We start from the raw sequence: 19,441 nt of genomic DNA, 5'->3' as shown, positions 1-19,441 counted from the left end.
ATGGCATTCATACAGCTTCATCAAGAGTCTTAATCTCCAGATTCCAGAAATGTCCACCTGGAAGTTCTTCCAAATATCAGACCACAATCCTTTCTGCTCTTGTTGCTGCTCGAATTTATAGACAATGTATACCTGGCACAGGATCAAGGTCAAAACTCAAGGAGACCTCCAATCCTGATACATGTGACAGATGCTAGGATAGTGATCTTATTGAGGGATATCAGCTGGGAGGGGGCAGAAGGGAGCCCCTGCCGGATGATGGTCACTAGTTATATACTTCTATAAAACGCCATCAAGTTGTACACCCTAGGATGGGTGCACCTCAATTTTTGAAGCTCTGGAGTTTCACCAAATGTCCAGGCACACACTCGGATACACAAGTGAACCCCTGTGCACACAGTCTCCGGCAGCAGCTGGGCAGACCACAGTGCCCACAGCAGGGCCCTGCAGTGGACCACGAAGTCCTCTAAGAAGACACACATGACACCTTCCCAGGCTGACCCGGATGCTGGGGTGCACTCACCCCCACTGAGCAGAGCCTTTGCCCACTGAGCAGGGGCACACGTGCTCCTGTGGGCACAGCGCGGGGCTCCTGCAGGAGGTGCTAAGGAACATGGAGGACGGAGTGCGGCTCTGCTGAGGCGGGTCCAGCGGTCTGGACATCCCAGGGGAGGGGCCTTGGTGCTGCTCCAGCAGGTTTCCATCAGACCTGCAGGTCCCCACAGCATGTGGCACCAGGGGACCTGTGGCCTACCCTCCTTCCAGGCCTATGCGGTGTCAGGTCAACCATGGGGTCACCTGTGAACACACACATCCCCAGGAGGCCAGGTGGGGAGTCCTGATGGGCAGGGGACTGTCATCATGGCAGGACAGCCATTTGTTAGTCATGTGACCCTGGATAAGTTGCTTAACCTCTCTGGTCTCGGTCCACATATCAAGTGGAGGTGATACTACCTACTAGAATAATAGCGCGTGGTAGGAACCCTAGGAGAGGAGGCGGGAGGGGTTCCGTGGCTGCACACGTGCCCCTGGGCTGAGTGAGTACTCAAGTGCATGAGTCATTTTTACCAAGAACCCAAGGACCCAAGGACAGGAAGGAGTCTACAGATACTGGGTATCCCACGGACTGCACAAGTGACGGCCCTCAAGCCCAACTGCAGCCCACAAATGGGCTTTGTTTGGCCCACACAGTATCCTTCTTTCTTTCCTTCTTTTTTAATTGTTGCCAACATTTAAAAATCAGATTTCACATACAAAATCCAAATTTTATGCTTCTCTTGAAAAGTTCAAAGATTTGGCAATCCTGGGCCTGTGTTCCTGCCTGGCAACCGCCAGTCAGAGCTGAGTGGCCGCTGCCCAGCTCCTCCCAGCCCCTCCCTGCTCCACTGCCCCCTCCTCCTGCACATCCTGGGGCACTGGAGCCACCTGTACCTCCATGATACGCACAGAGAAGCAGGGCCCTAGAGGAGGCAGGGACCCCTTCCGGAGATCGTGGCAGGCTCAGGGCAGAGCTGAAACTAAGACTCCCAGGTCTTACTGTGCATTGGGGAGATGCCAAGGAAAGAAGTGGGTACTTCCCATAAAACTTCATGCCTCTGTGGCCCTTGCTAAAGGACAAGGTCATTACTGGGCACAGGTCTTCTCTGAACCTCAGCATCTTCATCTATCAAAAGGAATGATAGTTCCTCCCTCCTCTGCCAGGTGAGGATAAAATGAGTTAAAATAACAGGGACCCTGGAATATGACCTGGCACACAATAATTTCTTAGTAACACCAGCTGTCACTATGGTCAGTACCTCCCAGCATACCCAATGTGTCTCATAATCTCATTGTCTCCTCAAAACCAGCTGTGATGTCACTCTACTTAGCCCCGGATGACAGATGGGCTCACTGAGACCCAGAGATAGGGAGTGAGACTCAGAGCCAATGGGTGACGGAGCCTGGACTTGGGATTCCAACCCAAGTTCACGCCAGGGTTGTCTGACTCCAAAATACCATGCTGCAGACGCTTTGGCACTGTCCACACAAATCCCTGAGGGCCCACCATGTGCTGGGCACTGCAGCAGTCACCAGAGAAATGGCAGGGAACACACGAGACAGTGTCCCCAGCCTGAAGGAGCTCACAGCCTGAGGGACAGGTGGCACACGGACAAGCTGCTCCAGCGTTGGCAGTGGCCTGGGATGGAAGGGAAACCTAGGGGGAGTTAGGAAGGGCTGGGGGGCACAGTGGGTGGGCGGAAGTTTGCCTCAGGGAGATGACATTAAACAGGAACCTGAGGACTGAAAAAGGACCAGCCACGCAATAACGTGGCAGAGTTCAAAGCAGAAGAGTCTTTGCTAAGGCTCTGGGTGGAATGAACGCACTATGCTCAGGCACAGGAGGAGGAGGCTGGCAGAGAAGGAGGAGCAGGACATGGAGGAGGCAGCCAGAGAGACAGGCAGGATGGTCACACGCCACAGGGCACCAGTTTAAAAAGAATCAAAGCCTCCCCTCTTCATCCAGGGCCGTGGCCTGCGGGCACCGTGGGCAATGCACCAGCAATACCTCCTGCACCCTCCCCAGGCACCTGTGAGCTACAGATTGTCCCTATTTGTCAGGTGAGGACACTGGGGCTCAGAGAGAGGCGGAGACTTACTGAGAATCCCCACTAGCAGAGACGGGCGCAGGCCCCGAGTCTCATCTGAACCCTAAGGCAGGAGGAGCCAGCCTCCCCCCACCACAGACCCAACCCTAGCCACACTAGCCTTGGTGAGATCAGAACAAGGACCGGAGTCTCCTCTCCCAGCCCCACAGGCCTCATCTGGAGACACCGAGGCTCTCGCGGCCCCCCTCCCTGGTCAGCCCAGGCTTGGACATGCACAGCACAGAGATCCTCGCCCATGTCTGCACCGGGGCACATGCGCTCACACGCAGCCCAGCCAGCAAGGCGGTCTGGGGAGAGCCCAGGAGGAAACACTGCTCTCCAGGGTGATGGGCTTCCAGGCGCAGGGCAGCCTCGGTCTCCCAGGCTCCCCACATCACTGAGGGGAGCAGCCCGCAGCCAGGCTGAGGACTTGGGCAGCAACCTCCACTCACATCCCTGTCCTCCCCCTTCTGCTCTCCTGTATTTGCCGCTGGGGCAAATCTCTGTCCTCTATCCTGGCCCCAAGGCAGGAATCTTCCTGCTTTCAAGTCCCCTCACCCCACACAACCTGATGCTGGAGAGTGGGCAAGTCCATGGTGGCAGTTTCCTGGGGACTTAGGGGAAGGGAAACTGGTTTTAAGAAAGATCAGAGCATTAGTGGGGTGATGTCACCAGCCCTGGGCACCTGAAGATGGACGCCGACATCACCCTTCAAGACACACACACGCACACACACACACAGCACGCACTCCTGTGTGCACACACACACACACACACACACACACACATCTTGAGCTCCTGTTTCATGGCTATCAGGTTGCAGCGCTGCTGCTCCAAGACAAAACAGGAAATCCCACAACAGAGCCAGCCAGATGGGGCGAGGGCCGAGAATCTGAAACCCCCTCGGCTCTCTGCGCCACCCCCTCTCTCCCCGCCTCCTACAAGCTGGAGCGGCGGGACCCTCCCTGGGGAGGAGGCACCGACAGGGCCCAGCCCTGGATTCATGGCCCGGAATTTCTGCTTCCAGCAACCCCCTCCCCACACACGGCCTCATATCTCCATGGGTAAGTGGGCGTTGTATTCTGGGGGTCCTCCCAGGTTAGAGACCACCTTTTATGGACACGTGGTTCCCAAAGATCCAGTGGCTGGGTGCAGTCCTCAGGAAGGCCAGCAGGGGGCGCGCTCGCCTCGTGGCGCGAGGTCCGCTTCCAGAAAACCCGGAGCGGGGTTTAGGGCGCAGCGAATGCTAAATCCGCTTCAGCCCCTTCCCTTCTAGGAAGAGCTCCGCAAGGTGCCGAGGCCAGCCCTCTATGCCTTTGCATATGCAGTGTACCCACCGGCTTGAAGACCGCGAGAGGGGCTCACTTCTGGGGAAGCCTCCTCTGCCCGGCTGTGGCTGTGGGCAGCCAACCCTCCCAAGGGACTTTTTCTGGACCCACGTGCCCTTTTGTTGCAGGTCTGGTTCCACACAGGGACTGACACATCAGTGGATGGATGGATGGATGAAAGAAAGCCAGCCCAAGATCCCATGATGATGATGATGATGATGATGATGATGATGATGGATGCAAAAATTAACCCCAGGAGGAAAATCGTTTTAAAAGAAATAAAACCCTCATCAAAGGCTAAGAGCTGGCCTCATGATCTGACTTGATCCTTAGCAACTCCTTTGGACATCATCGAGAGGGAAACTGACTGACAGAGGGCAAGCAAATGGCCTGAAGTCACAGCAAATAAGTAGCAGAAGCAGGACTCTAGCTGTGGGCTTCACTCTTCATTCTGCTGTTAACCAGGTCTCAACTCCCGGACCACAGGCTCCTGGCCCCCGGCAGAGCCCTCTGGGCAAAGCAAACGCAGACAGGTCCGTGACACTGGCCGCCTGGTCCTTGGGTTTCACTAATTCTACCCTAACTCTAGCCTATTCTGACTCTCTTGATTACAGCTAATATTTGCTGAGTGCTCACTGCATACTTCTAGGATGTGATGCTTGACAAACCTGATAGGAAACCTATTCGCCCTGCCTCACAGATGAGGGCAGTAAGGCTCCCAGGGGTCAACCAGGGCCCACAGCGACACGGGATGTGTTGGCAGGATGTGTGGGCAGGATTCAAACCCAGGACTGTTTCTGAAGGCCAACCTCTTAACTGTACCTGTGTCCCCTTCTCCATCCGCTGCTCCAGAGGTTCTCTCCCGGCCAATCCTCAGCTGGTCTCATCCTGAAAATGTGACCACCATGACCTTGTGCAGGTCCCCTGACACAGAGTCAAGGCCACACCGCAAATCTAGAGGAGCATCTTTGGTGATTCAAAGGAACCCTCTCCAGAAGCGCAGGATCCCCAGACCTCTGTCCTAACCTGGGCAGTTCCTGCCTCTGCCCCCAGCTCTCTCTGGGTCGGGGGAGTCCAAGGATGGTCTCAGTTTCCTCTTCCAGGAAAAAAAAATGAGATAATAGTCAGAGTCTGAGGGCTGCTGAGGGGACTCCTGGCCCAGGCGGGGCTCAGGCTATGCCAGTCCCTTCTCTTCAACCTGATCTGGAGATCTTGCTGCGGGAGGCCTCCCATGCCCCACCCACTCATTGATTCACTCAGCAAACCTCTGGGCACAGCTGGTCTGTGCTAGGTCTGAGCTTGGGAGGAGAAGGCAGCAGAGAGGGCTGGTGGCAGCGTGCCTCTGCAGACTGGCTGGGCCACCAAAATGCCATATGACCTTGGGCAAGTCACTGTGCCTCTCCGCAAGTCTATTTATTATTTTAAAACGGGATCCGTGTGGCTTCTGCCTCCAGGTTGTTGGGAGAACCAAGTCCCAGCCCAGCACCCAGCACATAGCAAGAGCCCAGTGGTGGAAGCTATTTGAACATTATTAGTTTTCAAAGTCTGTGGAGAGAGAGGACAAGGCCAGTCATTGTCATGCCATAGGATCCCTGCTGATACCAGGCAGAACAGACCCAGGCCCAGGCTGGGCCCAGCAGCAGCCAGGGAGGATGCTCAGAGGAACTGCCATTGGAAGGCTCCGAGGAGTCCACCACAAGAACGAGATAAAGGTCACTTTGGTAGAGGGGACAGCAGGTACAGGAGCTCTGAGGCTCACAGGGGCACAAGGAGATGTCACGGGGTGTCAGGAAAAGCTTAGGGACACAGAGCTGGGAAGGTGGGTGACAGGTAATGGTGAGCTGCTTGTTGGTCTGTTGGGGACTGGAGCCCTCTCCTGGGCAGCAGAGAGCAGGAGAGAAAGACCCAACTGGCCTTTGAGAAGATGGCACAGAGACTGAAGAGGCTGCACGGAGGTGACACCCCAGGGAGGAGGGGCTGGAGAGATGGCGGTAGAAGGCTGGACTCACTGAGCCCTCAACATCCCTGCCAGGAAGGAGGGGCTGAGGCTGGGCAGGGGTGGGCGTGGCCATGACCTCAGCCAGTTGTGACCAGAGCTGGAGCCGTGGGTGGGGAGGGGGCTGCCCACACATTGAGTCACTCGGGTTATTGGATTTCTGAGAAATTGCTCCCCTCCCCCTCCCCCCTCCCGCTGGCCGCCACGGCTACTCCATTAAAGCTGCGGTGTCAGTCAGCCTGGGAGCAAGTGCCCAGGAACTGAGCAGGAATCCACCTGGCAGAGTGGACTGACAGATGACCCCAGGACTTCTCAGAGTCAGCACTGGTGGGCTGTCAGGGTTGACCACACAGGGAGGCCAGGTTAGGGATTCGGATGCTGGAGGTGGAGGTGGCCAGTCTGCTTCTGGTCCCAGCTCCTGCTGCAAGGGCTGTGTGACCTGGAGCCACCTACTTAGCCTCTCTGTGTCTCACACTGGGATCTAACACCTGCTGAGGGTTGTTTGGAGGATTACTAAACAAGGCCTGCCCACACCGGGCGTGGGCCAGGCTCTCAGTGAGAGCTGGATGTGGAGCTGCCTGGGGCCCCAGCCCTAACGGCCTCAGCCCTCAAGGCTCCCAAGACCGAGTCACACTTCTTGCTTGGCATCAAGACGCCATGGCCTGTGGCCTCTCCAGCCTCCGCTCCTCCTGTGAGGTTTCACCTCCACACCTTCACCCCCACGTCCTCGCCAGGAGAGCCTGCAGCCACGCCCTTTGTCCCTCTGATAAACTGCTCCTCTGTACATTAGGCCTCAGCTGAGACAACCCGCCCTCTGGCCTGGGACGCCCTTGCTGACCCTCCACCCTCACTGGCCCCCTCCTGCCTCCTCCCCTTAGAGCGCGCTGCCATTTGCCACTTCTGGTCTCCGTGTTTTGCTTCCTAACAAGACTGAGGACCTCCTGAGGGTGACATGTCTGTAGGTGACTAGAGGAGCTTGGAAGCACGTGCAGGCCCCGGTGTATGCCACCATTTAGTGAGCACCTACTATGGCACGGGCTCCATGCCAGGTGCTCTGCACAGGCACCACGTTCCATCCTCACAGCCACCAGAGGAAGCGAGGACCACTAAGTGCCCACCTTGAGCACAGGGAACTCCAAGCTGAGTAGCAGTCCAAGGCCACTCAGGCCAAAGGCAGAGGTGACCACTGAGGTCTGACCTGCTGCCCCAGGCTCACAGCCAATGCCCTGCGCTGCCGCTCCCAGACAGCCTCAGGCTCTCCCCCGCCTCCCGAAGCCCTGCGCAGCCCGCAGCTGACAAAGCTCACCGGCACCCGTCCTCTCCTCTGCTGGGGAAGCCAGCAGACCCGGGGGACTTCATTTCCAGCTGGACTCAGGCAGGTTATGAACAAACCCCTAAGGCCCAGGCGCCATCCTGGGAGGTGACAGGGCGGCCCAGGCCATAGTGTCCCGCACTGTTGTGAGGCTGCATACAGCAGGTGGCTCCTATGGGAGCTGTTTAGATGGTCACCCCTCCCCGTTCTACAGACCGGACACTGAGGCTCCCAAAGCAGGGATGACCTGCCTGATGCCACACACACAGCGACAGAGCAGGCTTTCAACCAGGCCTGGACCCTTCCCCGGATCCTTCCCAAACTAGTCCTAGAGAGTCAGTCAGGTGACAATAGCCAACACTTATTGAGCACTTACTGTGTGCCTGTCTCAGGCCTTTACAGGAACCAAGTTAATCAGCAACTACCCTAATGTGGGTGCCATGATCCCAGTTCACAGGGGAAACTGAGGCACGAGGAACTTAACTCCCTCTCCAGAGTCCAGGCTGACTCCAGACCCAGTGCCTTGGTGACAGGTGGGAGTTTAGTCGGGTTATGGCCAGTCAAGGAGCCAGCAGCGCCAGGAGGAAGGGCAGAGCCAGGAATGGGAGCCTGCGGTGGATCCGGGGCCACCGAACGCGCCGCCCTCCCCCCATCCGGCTCCCTCCGCTGGGCGCCGAGCGGGTCCCCGAGTCCCCAGGGAGCGCCAGGGGAGTCGCGCATTTCCTAATCGCCTTGGCAGGGGTCCCAAAGCGCCGCAGGGGACCCGGAGCCCTGCACCCTGCTGGCTCCAGGGTTGGGGTCTTTCCGGGCCCCTCGGTCTTGTCCTCTCCCTGCTCCAAGGTCCCCTCCCGTGGGACGCGTCTTCAGTTCTTCCTGGGGTCGCCGGGTCCGCCAGCCGCGCTCCACGCCAGGCCCCGCCTGCCCGAGGCGCACCCCGAGGCTGCAGAGCCACGAGGACCACGTGCCGGGCGGTAAAGAGAGCGATGAAAGTAACCGCGCGGCTGTGCCGAGGTCCCTGTCACCGAGGAGAAAGCGCCCCACACGGTAACTCCGCGGTCCATGGCACAGGCAAGGAGACTGAGGCCCCCGGTCACGCACCATTCAATGGCGTGTGCCGGGCGGGGGACACTCCCAGAGCCTTCCACGGGGAGGGAGAGCCGCGGCCCTTTGTGGCTCACCCACTTCCTTTTAAACCTGGCCAACGGCGGTATCAAAGCAAGATCAATCCGATTGTGGCCTGTTGGATCTTGGAGACAGACGTAACCGGGAGACTGCAGCCCTCTCCCGGGAGAGGGGGAGCTGGGCTTTGAATCTGGAGCTGGGATTGTTAGCAAAGCCCCCTGTCCTAGCCCCCACACTCATGCCTCCCTGGGCTGGAAGTCAGCAGAGGCCACAGGAACACAAGGAGGTGACAAAGAGCCCAGGGCTCCCGTTATCCTCAGGTCATATTCAAACGGGGTCTTATAGGATGAGTAGGAGTTTTCAGAGGGGACAGGAGAGGTAATAGCATGTGCAAAGATCAGAAACCCTAAGAACAAGTCCTCGATTGCTGGGTGACGTTTGCTAAGTCTCTCTACCTCTCTGTACCTCAATTTCTGCAAAATGGGAACAATATTCCTGAGTTTGTCAGGATTGAGTGACATCGTGGAAGTCCACTGTCACTGGTGGGAGGATCGAGGAGAGTTGGAGTGCTGACCCCTGCTGGACAAGAGAAGCCCTCGGCTGCTGGGGGCTCATTAGCTCCTCATAGAAGTAACTCTTCTCTGCTCACAAGAAAGAAGAATGGAAGCAATTAATTGCTGTGTTACCAATGAGAAAACTAAGGCGCTGTGGCCCAGTGAGGTTAAGGAACTTGCCCAAGACCACACAGCAGTAACCGGAAGAGTCAGGAGTTGAGCCAAGGTCGTAACTGTGTCGCTGTATCCCCAGGAATAACGGCCCCAGGGTGGACGGCTGGATGGGCCCATCAGAATTCACACTTTCTCTCCGTGGCACACTGAAGCAGCTTTCCGTTTTGCCCAACATTGAACTGAACATTTGTGCACAAACCTTTTCCATCATTGTACATTATTTTCCTGGGTCAGATCCTCAAGGAAGATCACTGGTTCCAGAGGTAAGAACACATTTATGGCTTTTGACAAATATTCTCAGGTGCTTCCAAGAAGGTTACCAATTTGCAGTTCCACCTGCAACATCTAAGAAACATTTTCACTGGTTCTCACCTTTTTATTTTTTCAATCTCCAAAATGTCCAAGATGAAAAATGGCATCCCATTGTGTTGGCATGTTTTTATTATTATTGCCAATGAAATTGAGTGTTTTTTAAAGACTGGAAACGTAGCAGGGTCTGCATCAGAAGTCACGGGTTCGGACGAGAGCCCGGCACAGACAGAAGCACCCAGAAGAGAGAACATTCATTTCTGTAGAATGGTCCCAAGGCCAGGAGGATAGTTGGGGGCTTGGCGAGCTCGGGGACAAAGCTTTGCACTTGCTCTTTGCTCTTTCTAGAACATTCTTTGCTGGCTCCCCACAAGCCGTTGGTTATTCTTCTTTAGCTCTGAGTTCAAGCCTCAGCTTCTCAGAGAGGCCCTCCCTGACCCTCCCCATCCTCAGGTGCCACCTCCCCGTCTCCTCTGGTCCTCTGGTCAGGTGCTTGGCATCCCTGAAGTCCTCATCCGGGTCCATTTCTGGGCCTTTCTGCCTCTGCCTCGAGAATGTGAGCCCCATGAGAGCAGAGGTCTGGCTTCCTCCTCTAATGTATTTGCAGTGCTGAGAACCAGGCTTTTGATGAATTAATTGCTTCCATTTGTGGGTCATCTGGCCACCCTGCAGTGCCAGCCCTGTCTGCCCAGAGGCAGGACTGGCCCTTTTGCTTGCATCCCCCACATCTGCCTCCAATTTGCTCACCCAAGGCGGTTCGTGTAAGTAGCTGACTTCCATGACATTTAGGGCCACAAAAGGCCTTTGTCACCCTGCTCTGCCCCTCCCCGCCTCAGGACTCTGCTTCTTCAGGGCCTGGGCTCCCCTTCCTTCCATTTCTTTCACTTTGCCCTCGCAGTCTCGCTCCTCTCTGAAGGGCCTCTGGAGACCCACCACCATCCCTGTTCCACGAAGGACCCCCCATTCCAGGCCCCCTGTGGAGCAGCAGCTCAGGAAAAGTGGCAGGGGCTTTGGAACGCCCTTTGTCCTCCGCACAGTGAAGGAAATGGCCAAGAATTTGATCTCCACATGACATGAATTACATGCCCCGCCTCTAGGAGCAGGAAGTGGGACTGTTTGGGGTTTTGGTAACTTTTCCCTCTATTTGCAAACCACTACCCACCACGCGGTACCCGTTCTCCTTCTGCGCATCCAGTGAACCCCACGGGTGCAGAGGAGCCATCGCTCTGGTTCCAAATGGCAGGTGCCATCTTCCTCCTTGCCAGTTCCCCCGTGGTCAAGGCCACCGTGGATGCTTCCCTGCCACCTCCACAGAGAGCATCAGCCCGCATGTCCTTGGCTGACCAAGAGCTGGGATGACAGCCTCAAGGCCCCAGGGAGAACGGTTCTGTTGGGTTCAAGTGAGTTCCGTGTTTTCAGGGAGAAATGGCTGTTACCTTTAAGATGGGGTTAACTTGAATGAGCGGCTACAACTGCAAGACAACCCAAGAAGTGACTCGGAGCTAATGAGTATTGATTACGGAGAGGAAGCGGGTTAATTGAGTGAGTTGGTAAGTTGGTTGCCAAGGCAACATCTCACTTCACCAACCTTCACCACGGTGAGCACACACTGCATCTGCATGGGGACCAGGGGTATGGCCACATGGTTCCAGTTTGAGAACCAAGAATGTGCAACATCAAAGCAATGGAGGGTTCTAGAAAGGGGAGTTAATGTTCTCCCTGGCTTTCTACCAGGAAGCCCTCGTGCATGAGCCTGAGGTCAGCGCCTCTGCCTCGTTGGATGTGCTGTACACCTGATGCGGAAGGAAACTGGGGCTCCTCTCCATGGCCCGTGGGCAGGTCATCAACTTTCCACTGGCCAGAAGTAGGGGAAGTGAGAGAAATTACCATTTTCCTGAGATTGAACAGAAACCCCAAGGTTGATTTGCACAGCTGTTGATGACGGCTGACCTTAAGAGAAGGGTGGCCGTCTCTGCCTGTCACCCGCCCTGGCAAATACTCAGCTCCCTGAGGACTGTGTTCTGTTCCCCGACTCTACTTTTTGGCTTATTTTTAAATCCTCACTCCCCACCCTTCACTCTGATGCCCTTTTTATGACATTATATCTGTTAGGGTTTGGATGTGAGGTGTCCCCCAAAAGTTCACATGTGAGACAATACGAGAGGGTTCAGAGGAAACTGATTGAGTCGTGAGCCTTAACCCAATCAGTGAATTAATCACCTGATGGGATCAATTGAGTGGTAATTGGAGGCAGGTGGGGTGTGGCAGGAGGAAGTGGTTCACCAGGGACGTGGCTGTGGGGTAGATATTTGCATCTCTGCTTCCTGATCACATGTGAGCTGCTTCCCTCGGCCACACTCTTCCTCCCTGATGTCCTGCCAAGCCCCGAGTCCCGAGCAATGGAGCCAGCTGTCTATGGGTGAAGACCTCTGAAATTGTGAGCCTTCCAATCAACTTTTCCTCCTCTACAATGGTGCTGGTAGAGTCTTTCTATCACAGCGGCCAAAAAGCTGACTAAAACAACATCCCTATGAAATCTGTAATTTCTCAAAGGTGTTGAAATAATAGCATGTGCATTTATTCCAGAAAAATCAAAGGGCCCAAGTCTCCTGTTCTAGTTCCCACCAGCAGGCGGCCTTCCTGGGATACTCGCTAGTGTTCACCTGGTTGTCACAAATAGAACCCCAGAGTACATATCTTCGAAGATATCAGACCTCTTATTTGCCACCACCAAGGAAGCAAGACTGTCACAAAGCTTGTTAAAATGCAAGAGATTGTTTCTCTCACTGGGTGGCATCTGGCAGTAGCCTCTATGGGAAAGTTAACAACAACAACCAAATAGTTGGGTTGTATCTGTGTGGATTGATGTGGATGAGGTGTGCTGACCATCAGAATCATGCCAGGTTATCACATATTGGACTGTGAGCAGCTGTCTCCATTTCCTCTGAGGACAGAGAAGACAGGAGGGCGACCCACAGCAGCTTTGTGCAGAGGCAAGAGTTCCGTGACCTTTGTTTTTATTGTTGCACACATAATAAAGTTATCACCTTGATGGTAAAAATTCCAGATACTTCCCTACACTTGCATACACTTTCTACCAGAATTGAGATATCTTACCATCTTGAAACTTGTTCTTTTGGTTGCATAACATGACACAAATAGCCAACACCCAGAAACTAACTCCCTTCTACAACATCATCTCAAAGGCTACTTAGAAATCCATGCTACGGGGCTAAAAAGATATAATTTGGTGGTACAGTACTTGCCTAGCATGCATGAGACCCTGGATTTCAGCCCAGAACCTCAAAACAAAATTTTAAAAATCCATTCTATGAATGGATCATGTTTTATTTATTTATGACTCATTTTTTGTACATTTAATGTATGGGCTTTTTTTTTGGGGGGGGGTGTGCTTTGTTTCTTTTTTCTTTTCTTTTCTTTTTTTTTTTTTTTTTTTTTGCTATTATAAACCAAGCTCCAAAAAACATCCTTGCAATTAAGTCATTGACACATCCATGATTATTTCTTTTGAATAAATTCTGAGAAGTGAAATGTCTAGGTAAATTTGTATGCAAATTGTGCAGCTTCTCAGATATTTTCAAATTGCAGAAAGTTTTTAAAATCCAATTTACATCTATAAACCATTCCTATTTCTTTAAAAAAAGATAAATTATTTAAGTTTACATAGAGAAAAAATCAGAAAGGCACAGAAGCTAAAGCCTGAGAGTCAAATCCCTCCCAGTCCACCGCCCAGATACAATCTCTCTGCTCCTTGTCTGGCGGATCCCTCTCCCTCTCCCCTCTCCTTTTCTTTCTCCCTCTCTGTCCCTGTCCCTTTCCCAACAAAACTGAGGGGCTTTGCGGCCTGGGGGTACCGCTGAGCCTTCCTACCCGGGCAGAGCGTGGCTCCTAGAAGCTCGCGGCCCCCTCTTATCCTCACGCTGTTCCAGGCGAGACCTGAGGGAGCAGCTGGCTGTTCCTTGTCCAAGGCCCACAGCTCATAAATGTCACCATGTCCAGGACTTTCCAGGCTCTGAGCGGTCCTAGCCACTTTCTGAGACCAGACATGCGCCCTCTGACCCGCACACACGCACACGCCTCCCACAACACGTGCTGTCTTGCTCCGGGGCAGAGTGGCCGCAAGGTCAGCAGCTAAACCCAAACCAGCACTTGGCCTGGCCTGGGCTGTCTCCAGGAAGCCTCTTTCCCTGTCCTCAGTCCCTGTCCTGGCGGAGCTTCAGCCTCTGACCCTCAGGTTCTAATGGCCAAACTCCTGCTGTAACCGCAACTGCAAGGTTGAGCCCCTGACTCAGGGCACCTCCTGGACCCAGCGCACCCCGGGACCCACCGTCTGCTCTCTGGAGCCCAGCGTGGTGCATGCTGGTAAAGTCAGCTGTCCAGTGTGTCCTCCAGGAGGCCCCGCCCCTGCTGCCCCTCTGGCCCCTCTGCCCCTCCTCCCTGCCCTCCTCTCCTCTCCTCATCCTGTCCACACTTCCTCCTGTGATCTCAAGCTGGTGGCTTTAATGACCACATCTACACTCCCAGCTCCCAATTCTGCACCCGCGCCCCGACCTCTTCCCCAAACCCCAGCCCTGCCTCCCGCTGGCATCTCACCCAGCCATCTGCAGAGTCGGCTGCCCAGCACCCAGCCCAGCACCACCCTGCTCTTCCCCACCTCAGAACGCAAGGTCATCTCGCCCCAGTGGCCAGGGCGGAACAGGAGTGACCTGTTCTTCTGTCCGGTCTGCGTGCTGTCCAAGAGTGAGTCCTGCCTATTCTCTACCCGCGCTGCTTCAAGCTCAGCGGCTCCCACGCCCTCCCACAGGGACCATAAGCATCTCCAACTTGAGCCGCTTCGAGGAGCCCTGGCCTCCTGTCCTGCCCCTCTCCTGTGCGTCCTCCACATGGCAGCCAGAGGGAGCTGCGACCAGCAGAAATCAGGCCAGCACCCTCTCCTGCTCGGAAACTTCAGGGGTCCCACTGCCCCTGGGATAAACCTGGCCAGGGGCTGGACCTAGAGACCTAGAGGACCCGCCTGCCGCCGCAGCTCACCTCAGGCCTCTCCCCTCACTCACCATCCCACACGCCTCTGTCCCTCCCAGCCCTGTGGACCACCAAACCCCACCTGCCTCAAGCCCTGCCCCCTGCTGCATCTGTGCCTGGGTCTCTTCCCTCACATGGCTGGCTCTCAGATCTCATTCTTACTTACTCAGAGATATTGTTATTGTCCCTAGCCACTCATCTTCTTCAAGAATCCCCACCCCCACTCCCCAGTCAATAACAAATGCTGTATATTTCAAAATTACTAGAAGAGCTGGGAGGGTGGCGCACACCTGTAATTCCAGCATCTCAGGAGGCCGAGGCAGGAGGATTACAAGTTGGAGGCCAGCACTTATTGAGCCCTGTCTCAAAAGAAGAAACAAAAAGGGCTGGGAGATGCAGCTCTATGGTAGAGCATCCCTGAGTTCAATTCCTAGAGCAAAGATAAAAAAGGAATTTCTAGAAGGTAGGATGTGAATGTTTCACCCCACACACACACACACACCAAAAAAAAAAAAAAAAAAAAACATGATAAATATTTGAAGCGATCTGTTTGCTAATTACCCTTATCCCTTATCCTTTCTCAATGTGCACACATATCAAACACCACAATGTACCCCCCACACTTGTACAATTATGATGTCCATTAAAGACACACCCATCATCCTCTCCCCCAACACACTGCTCATAACGACTTGTATTATTTTTATTTGCTCCTTTCCCCCATCTCCAGGTGCTCCATAAGGGCAGAAACCAGGTCACGGTGCAGCTTGTGCTCAATAAAAATTAACTGACCCCAAAATGAAGCGGTAAAGAGCAGCACTTTGATGTCACACAAACCTGCATTCTCCAGCTCAGCCAGTGGTGGCTTTGTGACCCTGGGCATGGCCCTCCACCCTCTTCATTTCAGCGTCTTCAATAATTAATTGGGATAAGAACTCTGCCTCACGTGGTCACTGTAAAGAGAAGATGTGGTGACGTGTGTGCGGCTCTTGGCACAATAAAGGGGTTAGGAGCAAATGAATAAATAAGTGCTCAATAAATGGAGATGTTATTCAAGACACGTTCAGAGGATCAGCAGCCCTAGTAAAGGGCACCCACTGCTCAGGAAGAGGGTGGCATCACATGAGACAGAGCGGGCTGCAGGCTAGCCCGCCGGCCGCCCAGCACGTCAGGCCTCTAGAACACACAGATGGGGGGGTAAACAGAACTCGGACAAATGGACCTGGACACAAGGACAGAACCAGCAGGACATAGTCGTAGCCACATAAAGACTCCCCCCCCCCCAGTTGCCAAAATCTAAGAGAATTGGGGGCTCCGGGTCCTGGGTTTGATGAGGAATCCTGGACCCACACAAGGGACCCCGCCTACTGGATTAGCACCCTGCCACCTCGGGGACTCCCCTGCCCCTGACAAGGTGGAGGGCTGGGGATGCCAGCCACTGAGTGACCACCCAGGCACCTGGCAGGATGCTGCGGCCAGGGACGCACAGCCTCAGCAGGTGGGCCGGGGTCCAGGCCTATCCTGGAACAGGCCGGCTGTGGTTTCCATGGAGCCCGTCACCATGGTAACCAAACCTCAGCGGCAGGACTCCGGCAGAGCCAGGAAGACAAGCTCCTTTCTTGTCCATGTCCCAGGAGCCTACAGGAGGGGGACGTGGGGACAATCAAGCTTTCTGAACCCGGCAGGGTGGGGGCGGGGAGAAGTGGAGGTCGTCTTCCTGCTCAATGGGCCGGCCATAAACCACCAGGACGTGGCAGCCTATTTCACGCCTCTGTGCCTTGGCTCAGCTGTCCCCTTGCCTGGAGTGCCCTCCCCGCCCCCCGGAGCACTCCCAACCGTCACCCAGGCCTGGCTCTCTACCTCCTGATCCTTCCCCCGCTGGGGCCACCCAAGTCTGTCCCCTCTCACATTCCCAGACTGTCGGGTTCCCCCCGAGCTTGCGGAGGGTGGTGGCACTAAGCTCTGGAGCAGAGACACCTGAGTTCTAGTCCCAGCTCTGCCAGGCACCTGTGGGGTGACTCAAGGAAGCCACTCATCCTCTGCTTCCTCAGGGGCCATTTTTCAGCTGTGTGATCTCGGGCCAGTTTCCAGACCTCTCTGACCCTCCACCCCGTTCATCTGCAAAATGAGGTGAGGGCTGCGAGTGTCTGGGCGCAGTCAGCTGTAATCAGAGAAGGTTCTCATGGGCGAGGCGCTGCCTCCTGGTGCCCCCACCCGCGGGCTTTCCAGGCTCACCCCCGCCCCAGCCCCGCCCTGGCGCACCCTTTGGAGCAGGGCCTCTGAGAGGCGCGGAGGACTCCCAGCCCAGAGCCCGGATGGCACACAGCTGGCCGGACACCATCGAGCAGGAGAACGGATCCCTGGAGCTTTGGCGGTGTGTGCGTCCGCGCACAGGCTCCTGACAGCAGACACACGAGTGCCCACATTCTCACGAATGCTCTCACACACCACATCCACAAACCTGACGGAGGAAAGCACGAGGACATCCCTGGTCACGGCGGTCAGTGTCCCAGGGACTAACCCCTGGACGCCATCTCATCCCAAACCAAGTTGCTGAAGCTGACCTCAAACTTGTAATCCTCCTGCCTCAGCCTCCCAAGTTACTGAGATTAGAGGTGTGTGCCACTCTGCCTGGCCCTTATTTCTTCACCGTGTCAGCAGGGTCACCAACTCCCTCAACAGACACATTAACCCGCCGTGTGTGTAGAGCAGTGCTTTCTGCGACATGCTTCTGTCTGGAACAGGTAGAAGCAGAGGCCTGAAGACTAAAGCCAGGTCTGTCTCCCTCCAGAGTAAGTTGGCTGGGGAAACTCACAACAGGGAAGTTCAGTACTATAAGTAATGAGGCCCATACACTTCACCACAATGAAAAAGAAACAAGACAATAATCATGAGTAGGAAATGGACCGCAGTACCCTAGGCCCCACGTCGTCAGTAATCGGGTGTGATCTGTCATGATGGTGGCTCACCTTGGGGGTGCTGACTGCATGCCAGGCACTGAGCCAGGTGCCGCCCATCTGGGGACTGACTTGCAGGACTGAGACGCCTGCCCTCCCGTTCTGACCTTGGAACCTGCAACTCTGATATTTCCAGGGATACTTTGAGGACCCTGGTCTGGAAGAGCTTCCCCTTCCCCAGCCTTTTCTATTCCTCACAATGTCTGGATGGAGGAACAATGGGGCCCCAAGGAGAAGGCGAGACCCGCAGTCCCTCCGCTGCAGGAGCTGGGCTCAGGCCTGAGACCAACAAAACTGTCCTTGCTTGGCCAAAGCTCAGAGCAGCCCAGACCTGGGTAACCAGCCAGGAGGCCCTGGGCAGGTCACACGCGTTCCTAGAGCCCCCAGCTCCTCGCCGGCGAATGAGTAAAGGGCTTGGTCTCAGGTTGCTCTGAGGCTGGAACGCGAAGATATAAAGCAGCGGGTGTCATGAAGGGCATGGGTATTAGCGAACAAGAACTGGTCCCGTTGCTGTCAGAGACCAGGCCTAACAGCATGCAGCTGACAGAAGTGACCCTACAAAAACTTTTATTGCACTTTTCAGCTTTTCCAGGGCTTGCTGAAACACAGAGCGCGTGACCCCACCGGCTAAAGCTGGTGGCCCTGCAGCAGGGGTGGGGCCTGAGAATTTGCACTCCAACAAGTTCCCAGGTGATGCCAGGTTGCTGCTCTTGGGCCCAGACTTTGAGGACACTGTCCTAGATCAACAGCTCTCATCCCTGGTTGCACATGGACCTGGGAGGTTCTGAAGCTTCAGACGTCATTGCTTGAGGGTCCAGCTCAGGCACTGGGGGTTTGAACATCTCCCTGGCTGCCCTCACATGAAAACAAAACTGAGAACCACGGCCCTAGGCAGAGGAAGGAGAGCTGAACAGGCACCGAATGAGACTACCTGAGACACCTGCCACCCCCCCAGCCTCTCGGTGTAGGCAGTCAGCTCCTGGGAAGGAGTCCAGAAAGCTCCATCATCACTAATGATAATAAAAGCCAAGACTTCCGGGCACTTAAGTTGTCTTAAATACTTTACATCTAATAATTCATTAAACCCTCATTCCCCCCGGAGGTGAGTGGTGGGAGTACTTACAGTTTACTCTGTAGTCTAAATGATACACAGGAAGTCTGGTCGCTGGTGGGGACTCTCACAGTCAGGGTGACGGAACCGGGATTCCAAAACAGGCTGCCCACCTTGGGGTCCTTGTTCCCGCCCACAGTGCTAAGCGGTATGTATTGGTGATTAATTCTTATAAAATAAAGATGTTTTAAGGGGTGGGTGTCTCTTTTTCTCAGGAGCACTGGGCCAAATATCATAGGATGTTTTCTTAAAAATATTCAATTTACCTTTTTTTTTTCCTTGGAAGCCCTGGTGCTTGAACTCAGGCCTCGCACATGTTCTGCAAGTGCTCGGAGCTGCACCCCCAGCCGTTTTTATTTTATTTAGAGATAGAGTCTCGCTAAGTTGCCCAGGCTGGCCTTGAACTTGAGATCCTCCAGAGTAGCTGGGACTGCAAGTGTGCACCACCACCCCTGGCTCGATTGACGTTTTCCAAAGCCCACTTGCAGAGATGATCTTATATAATGGCCCTGATGGCAAGATTTCTGACCACCCTTCCCCCAACCCATGGTCCTGTCAAATAGTCTACTTTGCAATTCAATTCAATTAAGCCAACGTGACCAAGTACAGACTTTGTGCCAGTCGCCAAGCTTCAGACTGAGGACACAGAGATGCTGAGACCCCGAGACCACAGAGGAAGTGACCTGCACAAGTGCAAATTAGAGGCAGGGCCAGCCGGGCTCATCTAATGTTCTTGTCTTTGAGGGCCCGACAGGTGGCGGGAGAGGAAGGTGGCGGCCAGGAACTGCGATCCTGGTGGTCTCTCCTTTGGAAACTCACAGACCAGGGACCCGCCTGGGTTCTGATGGCTCGTGGAGAAGACTGAGTTGGGGGCTAGCAGGAACCAGGGGAGGGGCACGAATGTCTAGGCT

Source organism: Callospermophilus lateralis, chromosome 7, assembly GCF_048772815.1.
Source record: "Callospermophilus lateralis isolate mCalLat2 chromosome 7, mCalLat2.hap1, whole genome shotgun sequence".
In the NCBI taxonomy this organism is placed as follows: domain Eukaryota; kingdom Metazoa; phylum Chordata; class Mammalia; order Rodentia; family Sciuridae; genus Callospermophilus; species Callospermophilus lateralis.
This window is presented reverse-complemented; position numbering follows the sequence as displayed.